This window comes from Benincasa hispida, chromosome 5, assembly GCF_027475165.1.
Source record: "Benincasa hispida cultivar pf3 chromosome 5, pf3_genome.v1.1, whole genome shotgun sequence".
Taxonomy (NCBI): domain Eukaryota; kingdom Viridiplantae; phylum Streptophyta; class Magnoliopsida; order Cucurbitales; family Cucurbitaceae; genus Benincasa; species Benincasa hispida.
In genome coordinates this window covers 34,928,352-34,945,963 of record NC_143482.1, presented here as the reverse complement: position 1 = coordinate 34,945,963, position 17,612 = coordinate 34,928,352, and the positions used below count along the sequence as shown (strand labels likewise).

General features: G+C 33.2%; 1 long non-coding RNA gene across 1 annotated transcript; it reads right to left on the bottom strand.

Moving 5' to 3' along the window:
* Positions 1-7,342: 7,342 nt before the first annotated feature.
* LOC120078621 (uncharacterized) lies at positions 7,343-10,656 on the bottom strand. The gene is made up of 3 exons (XR_005482049.2): positions 8,850-10,656; positions 8,654-8,770; positions 7,343-7,412 (listed from the first exon to the last, which is right to left on the bottom strand). It is a non-coding gene; the product is annotated as an uncharacterized LOC120078621 (long non-coding RNA).
* Positions 10,657-17,612: the final 6,956 nt, after the last annotated feature.

Genomic DNA, 17,612 nt, shown 5'->3' with positions numbered 1-17,612 from the left:
AAAATGCAAACATCAGGCATAAATTGTTGAATTTTAAGGGACCAAATACATGTAACTTAAACAAAACTACAAGGACAAAAATGTAATTTTTTCCCTTAATTCATTAATAAAAGGTTGTGGTTTACATTCACATGAATATTTGTTTAAGATTTTCTAATTTATATAACCCTATAAGTTTAGAGGTAAATTGATTTTCTTTCTACAGTTTACCTTCTATGATATATATATAAAAAAAAAGAATTGAAGTTGATTTGTGTCCTCAATAGTTAATGTTTTAAATAATCGAACAAAAGTTTTGACTTAAAGCAAACCTGAAATGTCTTTCCAAGTACTTGATTAAAAAAATTATTTTATACATACTATTTTTTTTAAGTACTTAAAAAAAAATAATGCCAAAGAGAATCATACAATTATTATAAATTTAGGCATAGTAAAAAATTAAAAAAGGTAGGTTAGGTTATGATTTCACGGTTTATAGATATATCGCGATCGAAGTTAAAAAAAAAAAATACAACTCAAAGTACTCATATTCAAAAAATTGGAGAAATAAAAAAAATGAGCTACCAAATCTAGTTTTACAGTAGTATTCAAAACTACCTACTTTTTGTCATTTATAAATTTAAGGAAACAAGTTTCAACACTCCAAAATTTGTGTTAGATTGATCTGTTTAAAAATTTTTCAAATATATTCATTGTTGGAATTTCTTGAATCTGTTATCTGATGCTTCAAACGATGTAGCTCGGGGGCTTGCTATTTGACATTATTTGGCATACTTAAGTATTTATGCTTTATTTATGATTATGACCCTACCGTTTAGAGAATTGCACCATATAAACTCTCTAACCCTAAAGTCGCCATCATTTTGTATTCTGTAACACTCAATCTGATAATATTGCCCTTTACTTCCTAGATCTAGCTAACACACTATTAGCGAAACATGTAAATCTGTGTGTCGATCTTCTCTATTCTTTTACGTTTTTTGTATTCTTTACTTGTCGATTTGATAGCAACCCTCGACATAAACAAACTAACTAACTTCAATCAAAATATAAACATTTCAAGACTTTTGTAACAACAAATAATTATGATGGTAAGCATATTGCTGTATTCACTTGCATTATCATGCATAAGTTCTTAAAAATTTGCATCATGTCTTCTTAGAAACAATTGAACATAATTTCATATATTCAAATCCTAATTTTAATAAAGAGTAAACTAAATAGAGTTGGATCCAAAGTGACATAATTGAAACATAAATTATATATCATCGATCAAAACTTTAAGGTTTACATGTTCAATCCCACATGTTGTTGAGCTCCGATAACAATTATTTTTAAAAGTAAAAAATACTATTCATCATAAATAATTGTTAAATTAACTGTTCATATAGCAATATTTTCTTAATATAGTAATATTAATGATTTTTGGGATCATTTATTGTTTCTTCAAAATAACTAGCTGTCGGTTTTTATGGTGACACTAATTAAATTTTTATCATTTTAAATATTGAAAGTTAGCATTCTATTTAATTTCATAGTTTTTAAAATCTTTTCGAATCTAATATTGAAGCTTGCAAACTAAAAGCTACGCATATCTAATTTAATATATGACTTTTACAATGAAGTTTTCATTTTAAATCATGATAAGTTTAAATTGTTAGAATTGGAGATGAGAGAAATAAGGTTCTTAATGTGCAAACTGTAGACAGTGGGGACATCTTTGATGAGAAGAATATGATATGTAGATGTAAAATAGATAGAAAAAGATGTGTTTTTTGGAATGTTAGCCATCCATTTCAAAATATTTCCCCCCGATTTTGTTTACTTCCAACAAAATCCAAAGATACAATTGAAATTAAACTCTCCTATTAAAAGACATAAAAAAAGAATTACCTCCCTATAAATATTCACATTTAAAGTCTTTTGTCAAAACAAGCCATGATAGTTCGAAGCAAATTATTTTTTACATCAACGTGCGTTATTATAAAAAAATGATTGTCTCCAAACAAAACATGGTTGTTTTTATTGGTGTCTTTTGTTAAGCATGAACTTTATTGAAATTGCAACTGCAATTAGATCTATCAATGGTGGTCATCTTAAAGATGATGCCAATGTTGTATGCAATCGAGGAGTTCCTATAGAACTACATGATGATGCTAATCAATATGCAAGAGGGAAGTATCCAATTGATCACTGCATATCTCCACATGATGGACAACATAGGATACCAAGACATGAAGTAACAAGTAGTATCCTTGTTCATACCTCAAAAAAGATTCAAGAGGATAAAGATAATGTTCATACTCTACCTTATATTGTTTAAATTTATTTCATAAGTTAATGAAAAATATTATGTTTACATTCATTTTAAGAATATTTGTCTAAAATATTCTAAATGTTTTCTCACAAAAGAAATGAATGTTACAGAGGCTATTTTGGTAACATATTACTTCGACCAATTTACTCTAAAATATTAGACACAATAATATAATAATATTATTATACAAAAAAATGTTGTGAAAAGAACACCAAATAATCTTTACCAAAAATTGCATTGTACAATTAAAGCAACATGTGAATATTACGAAAAATATGATCAATGAAAATTTAAACTCAAGTCCATAAAATAATCAACCAAATTTAACATAAAACCAAAATATGATCAATTAAGCTTGAGTTCATGTCATAATTAATAAAATATAAATTTACACACAAATAATTAGTGAAACTTGAATATAAATACACAACATGATCAATTACATTTAAACTTATTGACTTAAAAACTAGATTTAAATTAACTCAAATATCAATAATCAAGATCAAGAACCACCGACAAGATAAAATAAGAACTCTAGCCAAAACCAAACGAATGGATTAATAATTAACAAAAACTAAGAACGTCAATCAAAATTCAACGAAAATTTGAAATCAATGAAAATTCCTTCAAGAATAACCCTAAAATGGAAGTGAATTCCATCCCTATAATGGGTAGGAATGAATTTCATCTTACAAATTCTATGTCCCCAGTTATCTACACAGTCTTATCCTTGAAATGGGAGGCATATTGAGCATTAATGCTGAGCTTACCCTAACCTATGCAGATCAAGGGACAATCCCGAATAATAAAAGAGTTCATAGACAAGTTAGGATTTATATCAAGTTATCTAGGTCATCAAGAAGTGAAATTAATCAGTATTAACAGTAAACGGTGTTAATACGTAATAGTGATTATTTCGTGTTCAGTCTTACACAATCTCATTGTGTAGAAAACCCCCACTCACATGTCTCTATATGAACGAATTGATCACATCGTTTATGACACTTTACAACATTTGTAACAATAATAAAGCGAATCGTATTCAATAGTATCTCCAGGAATAGGTACCCGACCTAATCCAAGTACGATAGATTGTTTAGGCTATTTTACTCGAACTTGATCTATTTTACGTCTCCACATAAAGTCCAAATATTCATTACAATAACCAAGTGTTCGTAGTTTATTGGATTTAGAGTTATTTAACAATCAATTCATTTTAATTTAATAACATTTGTCTGAATAAACTTCATATTTGTTTATTATTTATTAAATACGAGTTTTAGAAAATATAACCAACAAAAAACGGGTTATAAATCACTAATGATAGGTCTATACCAAAAAAACAAAAAGAAGGAGATAGGTATCACATCATCCTTTCTTCAGGTATTAACCGAAAAACTAACGAAATGATTAAGAATGCTGCTAAATGCAAATCTCTGGCATAAATTATTGAATTTTAAGATTAAAGGGACCAAATACATGCAACTTTAACAAAACTACAAGGACAAAAATGTAACTTTTTTTCTTGATTCATTAATAAAAGGTTGTGGTTTACATTCACATGGTTATTTGTTTAAAATTTTAAATTTATATAACCCTATAAGTTTAGAGGTAAATTGATTTTCTTTCTACAGTTTACCTTATATATTATAAAAAAAAAAAAAAAAAAGACTTGAAGTTGATTTGTGTCCTCACTAGTTACATTTATAAATAATCGAACAAAAGTTTTGACTTAAAGCCTATCTGAAATGACTTTCTAAGTGCTTGATTAGAAAATTGATTTTGTACATATTAATTTTTTTAAAGTACTTAAAAAAATAAGAATGCCAAACATAATCGTAAGAATTATTATAAATTTAGGCACAGTAAAAAATCGAAAAAGGTATGTTGGGTTATGATTTCATGGTGTAGAGATATATCGTGATATATGTTAATAAAAAAATTTTATAATTCAAAGTACTCGTTTTCAAAAAATTGTAGAAATAAAAAAAATTATCGAATGTTGTTTTGCAGTAGTATTCAAACTATCTACTTCTTGTAATTTAAGAATTTAAGGAACAAGTTTCAACACTCCAAAATTTGTGTTGGATTAATTTGTTTAATAACTTTCCACATATATTCATTGTTGTAATGCCTTAAATCTATTATCTGATGCTTCAAATGATGTAGTACAGGGGTCGCTATTTGACATTATTTGGCATACTTAATTATTTATGGTTTATTTATGATTATGACCCTAGCGTTTACAGAACTACACTAAATAGACTCTCTAACCCTAGAGTCATCATCATTTTGTATTCTATAACACTCACTATAATTTAAATTGCCCTCTACTTCCTAGATGTAGCTAACGTACTATTAGCAAAACATGTAAATAATCTGTATGTCGATCTTCTCTATTCTTTTACGTTTGTTTGTAATTTTTACTTGTCGATTTGATAGCAACCCTCGATATAAACAAACTAACCAACTTCAATCAAAATATAAACATTTCAGACTGTTGTAACAACAAATAATTATCGTTGTAAGCATATTGTTGTATTCACTTGCATTATTATGCATAATTTCTTAGAAATTTGCATCATGATATCTTCTTAGAAACAATTTAACATAATTTCATATATTCAAACCCTTATTCTAATAAAGAGTAAACTAAATATAGTTGGATCCAAAGTGACATAATTGAAACATAAATTATATGTCATCGTTCAAAATTTTAAGGTTTTCATGTTCAATCCTACATGTTGTTGAGCTTCGATAATAATTATTTTTAAATGTCAAAAACACTATTAATCATAAATAATTATAAAATTAATTGTTCATATACCAATATTTTTTATGTCCTCGTTAGTTAAAGATATAAATAATTGAACAAAAGTTGACTTAAAGCCTACCAGAAATGACTTTCAAAGTACTTGATTAAAAAAATTATTATATGCATACTAATATTTTTGAAGTACTTAAAAAATAATAACGTCAAACAGAATCGTAAGAATGATTATAAAACCTTGTTGTGTTAATTGGTGTCCTTTTGTTAAGCATGAACTTTGTTGAAATTGCAATTGCAATTAGATCTATCCATCCGAGTCATCTTAAAGATGATGCCAATGTTGTATGCAATCAAGGAGTTCCTATAGAAATATATGATGTTGCTAATCAATATGCAAGAATTAACAACCCGTTTGATCATTACAAATGTCCACAGGATGGACAACCTAGGATTCATGGAGATGAAGTAAGAAGTATCGTTGTTGATACATCAAAAAGGATTACAGGGGATAAAGATATTGTTCATACTCAACCATATATTGTTTAAATTTATTTCATAAGTTAATGAAAAATATTTTTTCATTTATTTTAGGAAAATTGTTTCAAATGACAAATGGTAGATACAAATAGTAGTATATCAGGATCTATCGTCATCTATTGTAGATAGATAGTGAAATTTTGCTATATTTGTAAATACTATATTTGAAAACAACCCTTCATTTTTAAGAATATTTTCCTAAAATATTCTGCATGTTGTTTTCTCGTGAAAGAAATGAAAGAGAATCAAAAGTGTTCATGTAACTAAAGGTTGTTACAAGAAATTTCATTCTTAAAAATACAGTGAGTGTAAAAATCAATTTATACTCGGAAACTGTTTGGATGTGGTATGACATAGAAACACAAATTTATTATTGTATGAATTAAAATCTACCTGTAAATGAATGAAATTTAGATCATCTGTTAACATTCTATTTTAAAATTATGAATACATCTTTACTTTCACCCGTGTATATGATTTCTTTAAATTTATAGTATATGATTTTTAATATTAAAGAAAAAGGTATATTGCATTGTATGGCAAATATATTTTAAGAAACCAAAGCCATGACTTCAACTTTTTTTATAATTGCAGGTGTGACAATCACTTAGCAATCACATAGAAATCAGACAACAATCACATAAGAATCAAATAGAAATTAGATAGAAATCAAATTTTCAAGCGGGAGATTTTTGATATGTTTGTAAAAAAGAGACCCTAGGATCACACGCTAAATTTTATTTTATTTTTTTTATTAAAGTTGCAATTGCCCCAAAGAAAAGTGTATGTGTAATGCCCAAGGCCTTGACACATCATCCTTTTTTTTTTTTTTTGAATTGCTTCTAAGAGTGAAGCCCAAAAACCAACATGGGTGTTTTTGGCATGTTTTGCTCTCACTCACATGTTTTCTACAAAATTTCCAAGAGGTCACCCACAATATATAGAGTTGCTCAAGTTAGGCACACTTAACTTTGGAGTTACTATGATTAAGCCACATAAAAGGAAGTCGGATCTTGTTGGTATAGGTATTAACTTTCAATTTTTTTAAGCCTTTCATAACTATACACTACAAGAAATAATGTATATGATTGCTAATGAAAAAAGCTACAAAAAACCTTTTATAGCCTTTTCCGGATGTCCTGACAGCCCATGTTATTAAAAGTCTGAGAGTTTTTATAACGTTTTTCTAGAGCTATATTGGATGCTATATTAAAGTATGACTTATTTACTTTGCAATAAAGACATATAATAACATCTTTTATTAAAGCTATAGTATGTTTATATAGCTAAAATAATATGTTATCTTTAACTTATAATAGCACTTTTTTAAGGCTATAATATAGTATTTATAGCTTTAATCTTATGCTATAGTAAGGTTATATAGTCTTTTCTAACCGCTATATTTACTATAATAATCTTTTGATAGCACTTCTTTTTCACTATATAAATTTTATTATAGTTTTGCTCATGGCTATAAAAGGTACAAATTTTTTAATCAACAATAATATTTGTATATCATTTTTCATATTTATGTTAAAAATAAACTTGCGACCCAAGCTCAACCCACATGTATTAGATACTTGATAACACATTCAAACCATGGCTTTCATTCCTTATTGAAATTTTATAAATCTATTAAAATTACAAAAAAAAAAAAAAAAAACAATGTTGTCATTTCCTAGAACAAAGTATACAAATGATATAAAATAAAGTAATGTTCCCAAAGATTCCATTTTTCTCCCAATAGACATTTCTTTTGAAGGTTGATTTGTACCTTTTGATTGATACCTAGTAAACAAAAAATATAGACACATATTAAATAAACAAACATAATAAAAGAAACCTATTAAATTAATAGCACAAGTTATTTAGATATCTACTGACACCAAACCAAAACAACAAATTACATAACTGAACATCCCAGATTTGTGAACCCAACACATCTTTTCTTAAAAAAAAAAAAAAATCACTTATTAGCCAACAATATCCTGCAATCATCCCAACATAAATTATATTATATAAAAACAAAAGGAGCAACACAAAACCACTACCAACTATACTAAACAAGGTAGTGAGACTTGCAAACTTATGAATTAACATATATATATCATAACGCAAATGTGTGGTTTAAAGTTGCCAACAATACACAGAACAATAATAAAATGAATGTCACTAACTCAAAAACATGAAGTAGAAATCTCATGAACTCGAAATGAATCCACGAAACACTTTTTTTTCACACAAGGAGACAATGATTAAATCATAAAAGGACACTAAAGAATTGGACACTAAATAATTAATGCCAACCATTTAAACATCAATTCTATATTGAGCATACATAGATACATGTAAATATCAGATTATTTCTTAACTAATCCTACAGATGAACCCCTCTCAAAATAACCAACCATACTAACAGTACTTTTCCAATATTTTATGACCCAAACAATCTAACAAAAGTTCATGGTGTGATAGTAAAAAATGACATCTCAAAGTTCTACACTCACACAGTAAATATATATGTGAAGGAATAAATAAGTCATCACATTAGTCTCATGAATAATATAAATACAACAATCACCAAACCACATCAACAACCTCAAAATGATTACCCACTACGTATGCAAAGTTAACAATATAACAACAATTTAGCATAGCAAGATCACATCGTTGATCAGTTTTTAACCAACAGAATATAAGCATCTTCCAATTATGTTTTTCTTTCGACATATATGGAAAGAATTTCATAAGAATATTAATTGACAAGGCTCAACTATGTGTTTGATTTGAACATGACCGTTAAAGTAATGAAAATTGGGGGTGTGGCAACGATCACTAACTCTAAAATGTATATTAATGGAAATATGAGTAACTCAAGAGGAAGGTGAGATTGTGCCCTTCACAAGATGGAGCGTTAGACTCTCAAACAAACACAACTTATAGAAATAAAGACAAAATTTGTTCAAAATCGAAGATAAAAATTATAGTACAAAATGAGAGAATAAATTAAAGAATGATTAAAATCAGACCTCTTTGAATGTCAATATTCACAAGGAGCTTTGTCAACATTGAAACATCCCCAAGGAGCTTGGTTAACCACACAAATTTGTATTCTCCTTCTTTCATTTCAAGGCCGTCTACTAATTCTGCCATTATGTTTTTCATAACATGAGTTCAATGGAGATGCTCATCTAAAGTAGGTGTTTAAGTAATGTTGGAACTAACCAATCTTCCATATCTTTTGACTGAAGATGCTCACAAAACGTTCTCATGTTTTGTTATTCCAATGAAGATGAGGCTATCAAGATATTGACCTTCCATTAACATGGCAAACTTGGTTGATTGGATTTTGTTTTTGCTAGCTTTCCCAAAAACTTTGTAGACTTAAACTATAAGTTTTCATCATCTAATAAACCTTTGTGACATTGAAGAGAAGGAGAAGAAAATATTGCAATGAATTGTTATAACTAGAAAACACATCTGAATTTTGTGGGTTTTTAGGAAAGGATTTTCAAATGCAGGCCACTGAGAAATGCGATAGCATAGTCAATTAGGTCTCTATCTATGCTATGACAATCATGCACAGAACTAGATACATTACACAAAACAAACAAACTATGACCACAACATGGAATCATTCGAGATCTGCCCCTTCTTCATACAAACAATAACTTTACAATCAAGTGAAGAAGTACTTATAATAGTCAATTTAGCTTGTATGTTCAGTCTCTACAACTAATTAGCTAAGTTTTATTGTACATAACACTAATATTCAAAGATGCACATGTTACGTGAAACTTTATAAGTTAAAATGAACAAATTATTAATTTTAATCTAAACTGATCCTAGAAAAATATCAACCCCATAGTCAAGTCATAATTGAAATAATCAAATCTACTAGTAGTAAAATGACAATTAGAAGGGAAAAAAAAGTAGAGAAACACATTCTACAAGAACACCCACAACCCATTTAACTGAAAAAAAAAAAAAAAAAAATACTATGACCACCATATGGGACCATTAATCTTTGAAAAACCTATAGAAGATTAGCTCAATATCTCTCTTTTCTTCACCAAATTAATGTAGTTTCATAAACTTTTAACTTCAACAATGTTGTGGGGTTGGTTGTAGGTTTAAGCCTCACGACCACCTAAAATCAAGTTTTGATAAAATTTTAAAATTAGTATATAATAGAATAGCAACCTACTCCTAATTAATAGAAGAATGCAAGCTACAAAGAAGTTAGACATCTCACTTTCAACAATGGAAGATGACAAAATTTATTTCTTGTCATGACAGAAAACACTATAGAGATAACAGTAAGAGCTAATATGATATATTTAAATTGAATGTAGCTCCGTTTGTAATGAATCTGTAAATCATAAATATGTCTTAACATCCATTTGTAAACCTAGTAATATAGACAACTAGAAGAAATGTTTTACCAAAATAAAAATTTAAAAGATTTCTACATGTTTTTGTGAGATGGGAGGAAATGAAAGAAACTTGTTACATTTAGTTCATAATCTCTTCAAGATTGAACTAACAATATTACTCTACATTACTCTTTACTCCATTCCAAGAGTAAACATGTGGAGAAAAACAAACTTAACAGAAAAATTAGGGCATTGAGCTAAGAACAATAAATAATAAAGATTTAAAAAACTATGAATGTGTTAGGCCCCTGTTCTGTTTCCCTTCCTATTCAGCTTCCAATCGAGAGAGAAAACAGATGGCAATATGAAAAAAAGAACAGAGAACGAATCAAATAGCTCAATGTTCTTATTGAATAAAACTTTTCTTAACAACAACCAGATTCGAAAGAGTCCCAAACAGAAATAGAATAAGGAATGGGGAAAATAAACACTCAGAAAATCAATAAAGCTCAAATATCCCCAGCTTGGTATTCGAGAGATGCTGAAAACCTCTCCATGAAGAACCAAATTCTTGCCTCCCTCCTTGCTTCCAGCCTTCCCCCTTTTGTTTAGCCTCTTGTGGTCCCTCCTCCAACGGCCTCCTCTTCTATTGTGCTTCTTGCAAACATATCATCATTTCCCACTATCCCCTTAACTGTTTCTTTGTGTGACTTTCCCTTTTTGCCCCTCCTCTTATAGATAAATACAATGTGAGGTTTTACATTACCGCTCCTCTCAAAGTGCACCTTGTCCTCAAGGTGGAAAGATGGGAATTTCTGTCTTATGTTCAATTTTGATTCCGAAGTCGTCTCACTATTCGGAGGACCCTTCCATTTAATTAGCCATTCTTGAGCATTCAGGTCTCCTTTCCACCTTACTCCTAACACAACTTCAAGGGAAACTTGTAGCTCAAAATCTTCGGTTAGCATAGGAGGTAAGTGTTGTACTTGTTGTGATTTGCCTAACTTCTTCTTAAGTTGAGAGACATGAAATACATCGTGTATAGCTGCTTCAGGTTGTAAGTTCAAACAATATGCTACTTCTTCTATCTTCTTGGACACTTGATAAGGACCATAAAATCTCGGGGATAACTTCTCACTCTTTCTTTTTGCCAATGAACGTTGTCTGTAAGGTCTTAGGTTAAGGAAAACTTCGTCCCCTATCTCAAAATTCAACTCACACCTATACTGGTCCGCTTGCTTCTTCATTCTATTTTGCGCTATCACTAAATTCTCTTTAAGGGCATTCAAGGCCAGGTCCCGATCCTTCAAGAGCCTGTCTACACTGTCATTACTTGACTTTGTCTCTCCATAATGTACTAGCGTTGGGGGGGTCCGTCCATAGATGGCTTGGAAAGGTGTGGTTCTTATAAAAGCATGGAAGGTGGTGTTATACCAGTACTCTGCCCAAGACAGCCGTTTATTCCATCTAGTAGGTTGTTCATTGGAGAAACACCTAAGATATGTCTCCAGGCTGTGATTTACTCGCTCGGTTTGACCATCTGTTTGAGGATGGAAGGCCATACTTCTTCTCAATTTGGTCCCCAAAGCTGAAAATACCTCCGTTTAGAAATTACTCGAGAATATCTTGTCCCCATCTGTGGTAATAGACTTCAGAATGCCATGGAGCTTGATGATCTCCTGAATGAAAGTTTCTGCCACTTGTTTAGCTAAGAATGGATGTCTCAATGGAATGAAATGCCCATATCTACTCAATATGTCTACCACCACTAAAATGGAGTCGTAACCCCTACTCTCGAAAGTCCCTCGATGAAATTCATTGTCCATTCTTCTAATGTCAATTCTGGAATGGGTAGAGGTTGCAGCAGCCCTGTAGGTGTTAGAGATTCTGACTTGTTCTGTTGGCAAATGTCTCACCCTTCCATATATCTCTTTATATCACTCTTCATTCTCGGGCAATATAACTCCCCACTCATGTGTTTGTAGGTTTTTAAGAACCCTGAATGACCCCCAAGTATAGAATCATGATACGTGTACAGAAGGGATGGTATTAGGGTTGATTGTTTTGGAATTACTAATCTCCCTTTATAGAGTAGCTGCCCTTTTGACCATTGGTAGTTTGGCTTGCCATCCGGATTGTCCTTCAACAAGGATATGATCTGTTGTAACTCCTCATCCTCTTCACCTCTTTTAGTATGAGCTCCACATCCACCACAGCCAATGAGTATAAACTAAGGAGTTCTGATGGTAGTTGCACTCGAGACAGGGCATCTGTTGCCTTGTTCATCAATCTCGGTTGGTAAAGGATCTCAAAATCGTACCCCAGGAGCTTGGTTAACCTACACTGAAATTGTGGTTGCACCTCCCTCTGTTCTACCAAAAACTTCAATGCCTTTTGATCTGAAATTACTGTGAATCTTCCTCCTAATAAGTAATGTTGCCACCTTTGGACAGCCAACACTACTGCCATTAATTCCCTCTCATATATCGACTTGTTTTGTGCCCGTTGTGAGAGCTTTTGACTGTAGAAAGTGATTGGTTTGTCCCCTTGAGTTAACACAGCTCCAACCCCTGTTCCGGATGCATCTGTTTCTATGATGAAAGGTTGGTTGAAATTCGATAATGCGAGAATAGGACACGATATCATCTATTGTTTCAGATCCTCAAAAGCTCGGGTGGTAGATTCGTCCCACTTGAAGCTATTTTTCTTGAGTAATCTTAATAAGGGAGATGCCCTGGTGTTGTACCCTTTGAAAAATCAACGGTAGTAACCGGTTAAACCCAAGAATCCTCTTAATTCAGTTACATTTGTGGGGCACGGCCAGTTTACCATTGCTTGGATCTTCTCTCCATCGGCTTCAACCCCTTTTTGTGAGATTCAGTGCCCTAAGTATTGAATTCTCTATTGGCAGAAAACACACTTCTTTTGGTTAGCAAAGAGTTGGTTATCTCTTAGCATATTGAACACAATCCCTAAATGAGTCTTGTGAGTTGAAATATCTGGACTATAAACCAAAATGTCATTAAAAAATACAAGTATAAAATGGCGTAAAAATGGTTTAAAGACCTGATTCATAAGAGATTGGAATGTGGCAGGTGCATTAGTGAGCCCAAAAGGCATGACCAAGAACTCGTAATGGCCCTCGTGTATCCTGAAAGCTGTCTTCTCAATGTCTTCCTCCCTCATCTAGATTTGGTGGTACCTGGACTTTAAATGAAGCTTAGAAAAACCACAGCCCCATGCAACTCATCAAGTAGTTCTTCGATTACAGGGATAAGGAACTTATCTGCTATTATAGCTTGGTTTAACCTTATATAGTCTACACAAAAACGCCATCCCCTATCCTTCTTTTTCACCAACAATACTGGACTTGAGTAGGGAATTCTGCTGGGCCGAATGAAACCAGCTTATACATTTCCTGGATTAACTTCTCTATTTCCTCTTTTTGAGCATAGCCATACTTATAAGGTCGCACATTGATTGGATTTGTACCCTCCTTGATGGTTATTCTGTGGTCCAGTGCCCTTCTAGGAGGAAGGAGGGTGGGTAGGTTAAAGACATCTTGGTTTTGGTTTAATAGCTCTTGGATCATAATAGATCGAACAGGCCGGATTGGTTCCTTCTTTCCCTCCTCTGTTTCTTTAGAATTCTCAATCTTAAGGTGCTGGAAATCCACTAAAAATCCCATATCTTCTTCATCCCATTGTTTACTCAACATTTTGAAGGATATGTCGGCTTTAGTGAGGGATGGATCCCCTCTCGACATGATCTGAGCTCCTTCTAACTAGAAAGCCATAGTTAAAGAAGGCCAATGAATTCCCATGAATCCTGTGGTACACAACCAAGGCAACCCAAGTACTACATTCATTCTTCCCAACTCCATAGCCAAAAAGTCAGCCTTCACTGTCAAGTTTGGTAGCATGAGCTCTACTCCTTTGCATATTCCATTCCCTTCGATTTCACTCCCATTTCCTATAACCACCCCGTATTTCTTTTGTTGTTCCATCGGTAACCCAAGTTCCCTCACTGTATTATGATGGATAAAATTGTGGGTAGCTCTAGAGTCGATGAGTACTACCACCTCTTTGCCTCTGATTTTTCTTTTTAGCTTCATTGTTCCCTTCGCAGAGAACCCAAGTAGGGAGTTCAACGAGATCTCGGCCTTCTTCTTCACCTCAAAATTCTTCATTTTAGCCAGTTCTTCCCCCTCAACCATCTCTTTTCCCTCCATTTCTTCTTCTTCGTTGGTTATGAATAGCATTAGTTCCCTATTCTCCTTCAATTTGCATCGATGGCCTGGTGCATATTTTTCACTACAACGAAAATAAAGTCCCTTATTTAGCTGGTCTCTGAACTTAGAGTCACTCAGTCTTTTCATAGGAGCCTCCTTTTTGTTGGTGAAATTTTGTTTTGCCGAAATGGGTACCAATGGCTTCATCGGTAGTGCAATCTGCTTCATGGATAGGTTGTTCTGAGGCCTAATTTTTTTTTTCACTCGTTTCCTTCTTATCATTTAGGCCCATCCTCTGGCTCAACCCACTACAGCCTAACTCCTTCAGCGCTAACTTAAGAACAATGTTTCGGTCATTGACCAATTGTGCTTCCTTCATACAGTCATCCAAGGTTTTAGGATTTCGACTGATGACTTCAGCTTGCAACTCTGGTTTCAGTCCGTTCATGAACGCGTCCCTCAACACTTCTTCCAACAGGATTGGCAATGGCGCCGAATAGTTAATAAACTTCTTCACATACTCTTGGTATGACCCTTCTTGTCGAATTTTGAGCAGTTGCGTGCAGAGACTTCCTTCTCCTACCTTCCGATAGTGTTCAAACAACCTTTGTTTCAATTCATCCCAAGTGGTGATGGCTCTCTGGTTATTACTCTAACAGAACCAATCGACTTCATCAGGGGCAAAACTAATCACTGCAACCTTCACTTTCTCGGCGTCGGAGAGATCATGTATTTCGAAGTAATGCTCCGCGCGATAAACCCATGACTTCAGGTTGTCACCTGTAAACAAAGAATTTCTAGATGTTTGTACTTACCTCTATCCAAGTTGCCAACTCAAAATATTTGAAAGGACTCCACTTCATCTACTTTTCCTTTTGATTTGAGGTTGCTTCCCTTTGTTAATGTCGACTCCTCCTTCTTTCGAGCTATATTGCTCTCCCAGACTTCCTCCGTGAGTTTCTCGAGATTATTGCACAATCCCAGCAATAGATCCTTTAGCCCTGCCATTTCCTTCTCCTTTGTATCCACCCTTTCTTCTAGTTCTTTTTGTGCCATGGTGCGTGTTTTCCCCAGGATTGCGGATCTAATACCAAAATGTTAGGCCCCTGTTCTGTTTCCCTTCCTAACCATCTTCCAATCGAGAGAGAAAACAGATGGTAATATAAAAAACAAACAAAGAACGAATCAAATAGCTTAATCTTCTTATTGAATAAAACTTTTCTTAACATCAACCAGATTCGAAAGAGTCCCAAACAGAAACAAAATAAGGAATGGGGAAAATAAACACTCAGAAAATCAATAAAGCTCAAATATCCCCAACTTGGTATTCGAGAGATGCTGAAAACCTCTCCATGAAGAACCAAATTCTTGCCTCCCTCCTTGCTTCCAGCCTTCCACCTTTTGTTTAGTCTCTTGTGGTCCCTCCTCCAACGGCCTTCTCTTCTGTTGTGCTTCTTGCAAACGTATCATCATTTCCCACTATCCCCTTAACTATTTCTTTGTGTGACTTTCCCTTTTTGCCCCTCCTCTTATAGGTAAATACAATGGGAGGTTTTACAGAATGTTTCCCAAAATCTATGTTTGGTGACATAAATCCTGTAATTGACTAGAAAAAGGCTTTATCATCTTGTTCTTTTTTTCATCTTGAATGTTAGAATGATAAGAGAAAATTGCAACTAAAAGCATCAAATTGAGTGGAACTTAGACGAAACGTACAACCTAAAAGTAGTGAGTTGAAACTTCTGGCTGCTAGGTCTTTCAAATTGCCTTGCATTGTTTCCGACACTATTCTCTCCACGACCATAATATGAGATCTCTATAGCAAGCACATATAACATAGAGAGATCTCACAAGTAGAAGCTAGGCTAACTATTGAAAAAAGAGGAAGAAAGAAACACAAGATTTCTGTGGAAAACCCTAGATCAGGTAGAAAAAACCACGATAAAGACTGATTTTTATTATTAACTATGATACAAAAAGTACAAGAAAATATGCCAAATAAGTAGACTAGTGGGATGCCCTAGGGTACATACAATTACTAAAATACCCTTAGTGGACCAGTTAGTCTCTTCACTAGATGTCTCCCCCTGAAGATGGCTAACAGGGAAGAAGGCTGATCTTCAAGAAAGGTGATATCCATAGAAATAAAATATTTGCGAGAGGGATGGGTGGTAACATTTATAACCACGCTGATGAAGTGGATACCCAACTAACACGCATTTTTTAGCACAGGGAGTAAATTTCGTGCGGTTTGGACCATGGGAGTGAACAAAAGAAACACAGCAAAAAACTCGAAGTGGTACATCGAAGACTAAACGAGTAGTGGGGTAGGACTCTTTCAAACAGTCTAATGGGTTTTGAAAGTTGAGTAACCGAGAAGGCATTTGGTTGATTAAGTGAGCAGCAGTAAGGATGGCATCAAGGACCTGGCCACTTCCACCAAATGACGATTTCTTCTTTCAGCTACCCCATTTTGCTGGGGAGTGTAGGCAAACGAACTCTGTTGGACAATCCATTTGGATGCAAGGAACTCCTGGAAGGAAGTGTTAAAGAACTCCTACCCATTGTCACTTCTCAAAATACCAATACTGGCACTAAATTGGGTTTCCATAGTGGCATAGAATTGCTGGAATACAGATAACACTTCGGACTTATCAGTGAGAAGAAATACCTAAGTAAGTCAAGTGTAGTCATCTATAAAAGTGAACCAGCGTTTCCTTGTGGAGGTTGTGGTTGGTGAGGGACCCCAAAAATCACTGTGGACTAAAGGGAAGGGTTTGGATTGTTTATAGGGCTGGGAGTGAAAGGAGACACAACTCTATTTGGCACGAATACACACATCACAATTTAAAGAAGATATATTAATATTGCGAAATAAATGTGGAAATAAGAATTTTACGTATTGAAATTTTGGATGTCCTAAGCGGTAATGCCATAACAGAAAATCATTCTCAGAATTAGAAAAATTTAAAGAGACAAGGGTAGTCCTATAATAATTCCTAGAGGAAGCATCATCAGTTAGGAAGTAGAGTCCTCTATCGTACCGGGCAGTGCCAATCATCGTCCCCGAGCTCCGATCCTTAAAAAACAGAGTTGAGTAAAAATACTGCCTGACAATTCAGATCTCTTGTAATCTTACTGATGGATAACAAATTATATGAAATTTTAGGAACATGCAAAACATCCTGCAAAACCAAACCCTCAAATAGGGATAAATGCCTTTTTCCTGCAACATATGCGAACGACCTATCTGTAATCCTAATTTGTTCGTTACCGACACTTGGACAATATGAGAGAAACTGATTAGAGGTACCAGTAAGATGATCTATTTCCCTTGATTCAACAATCCAAGGTTTTTTGCCGTCAATACTAATAAGACCA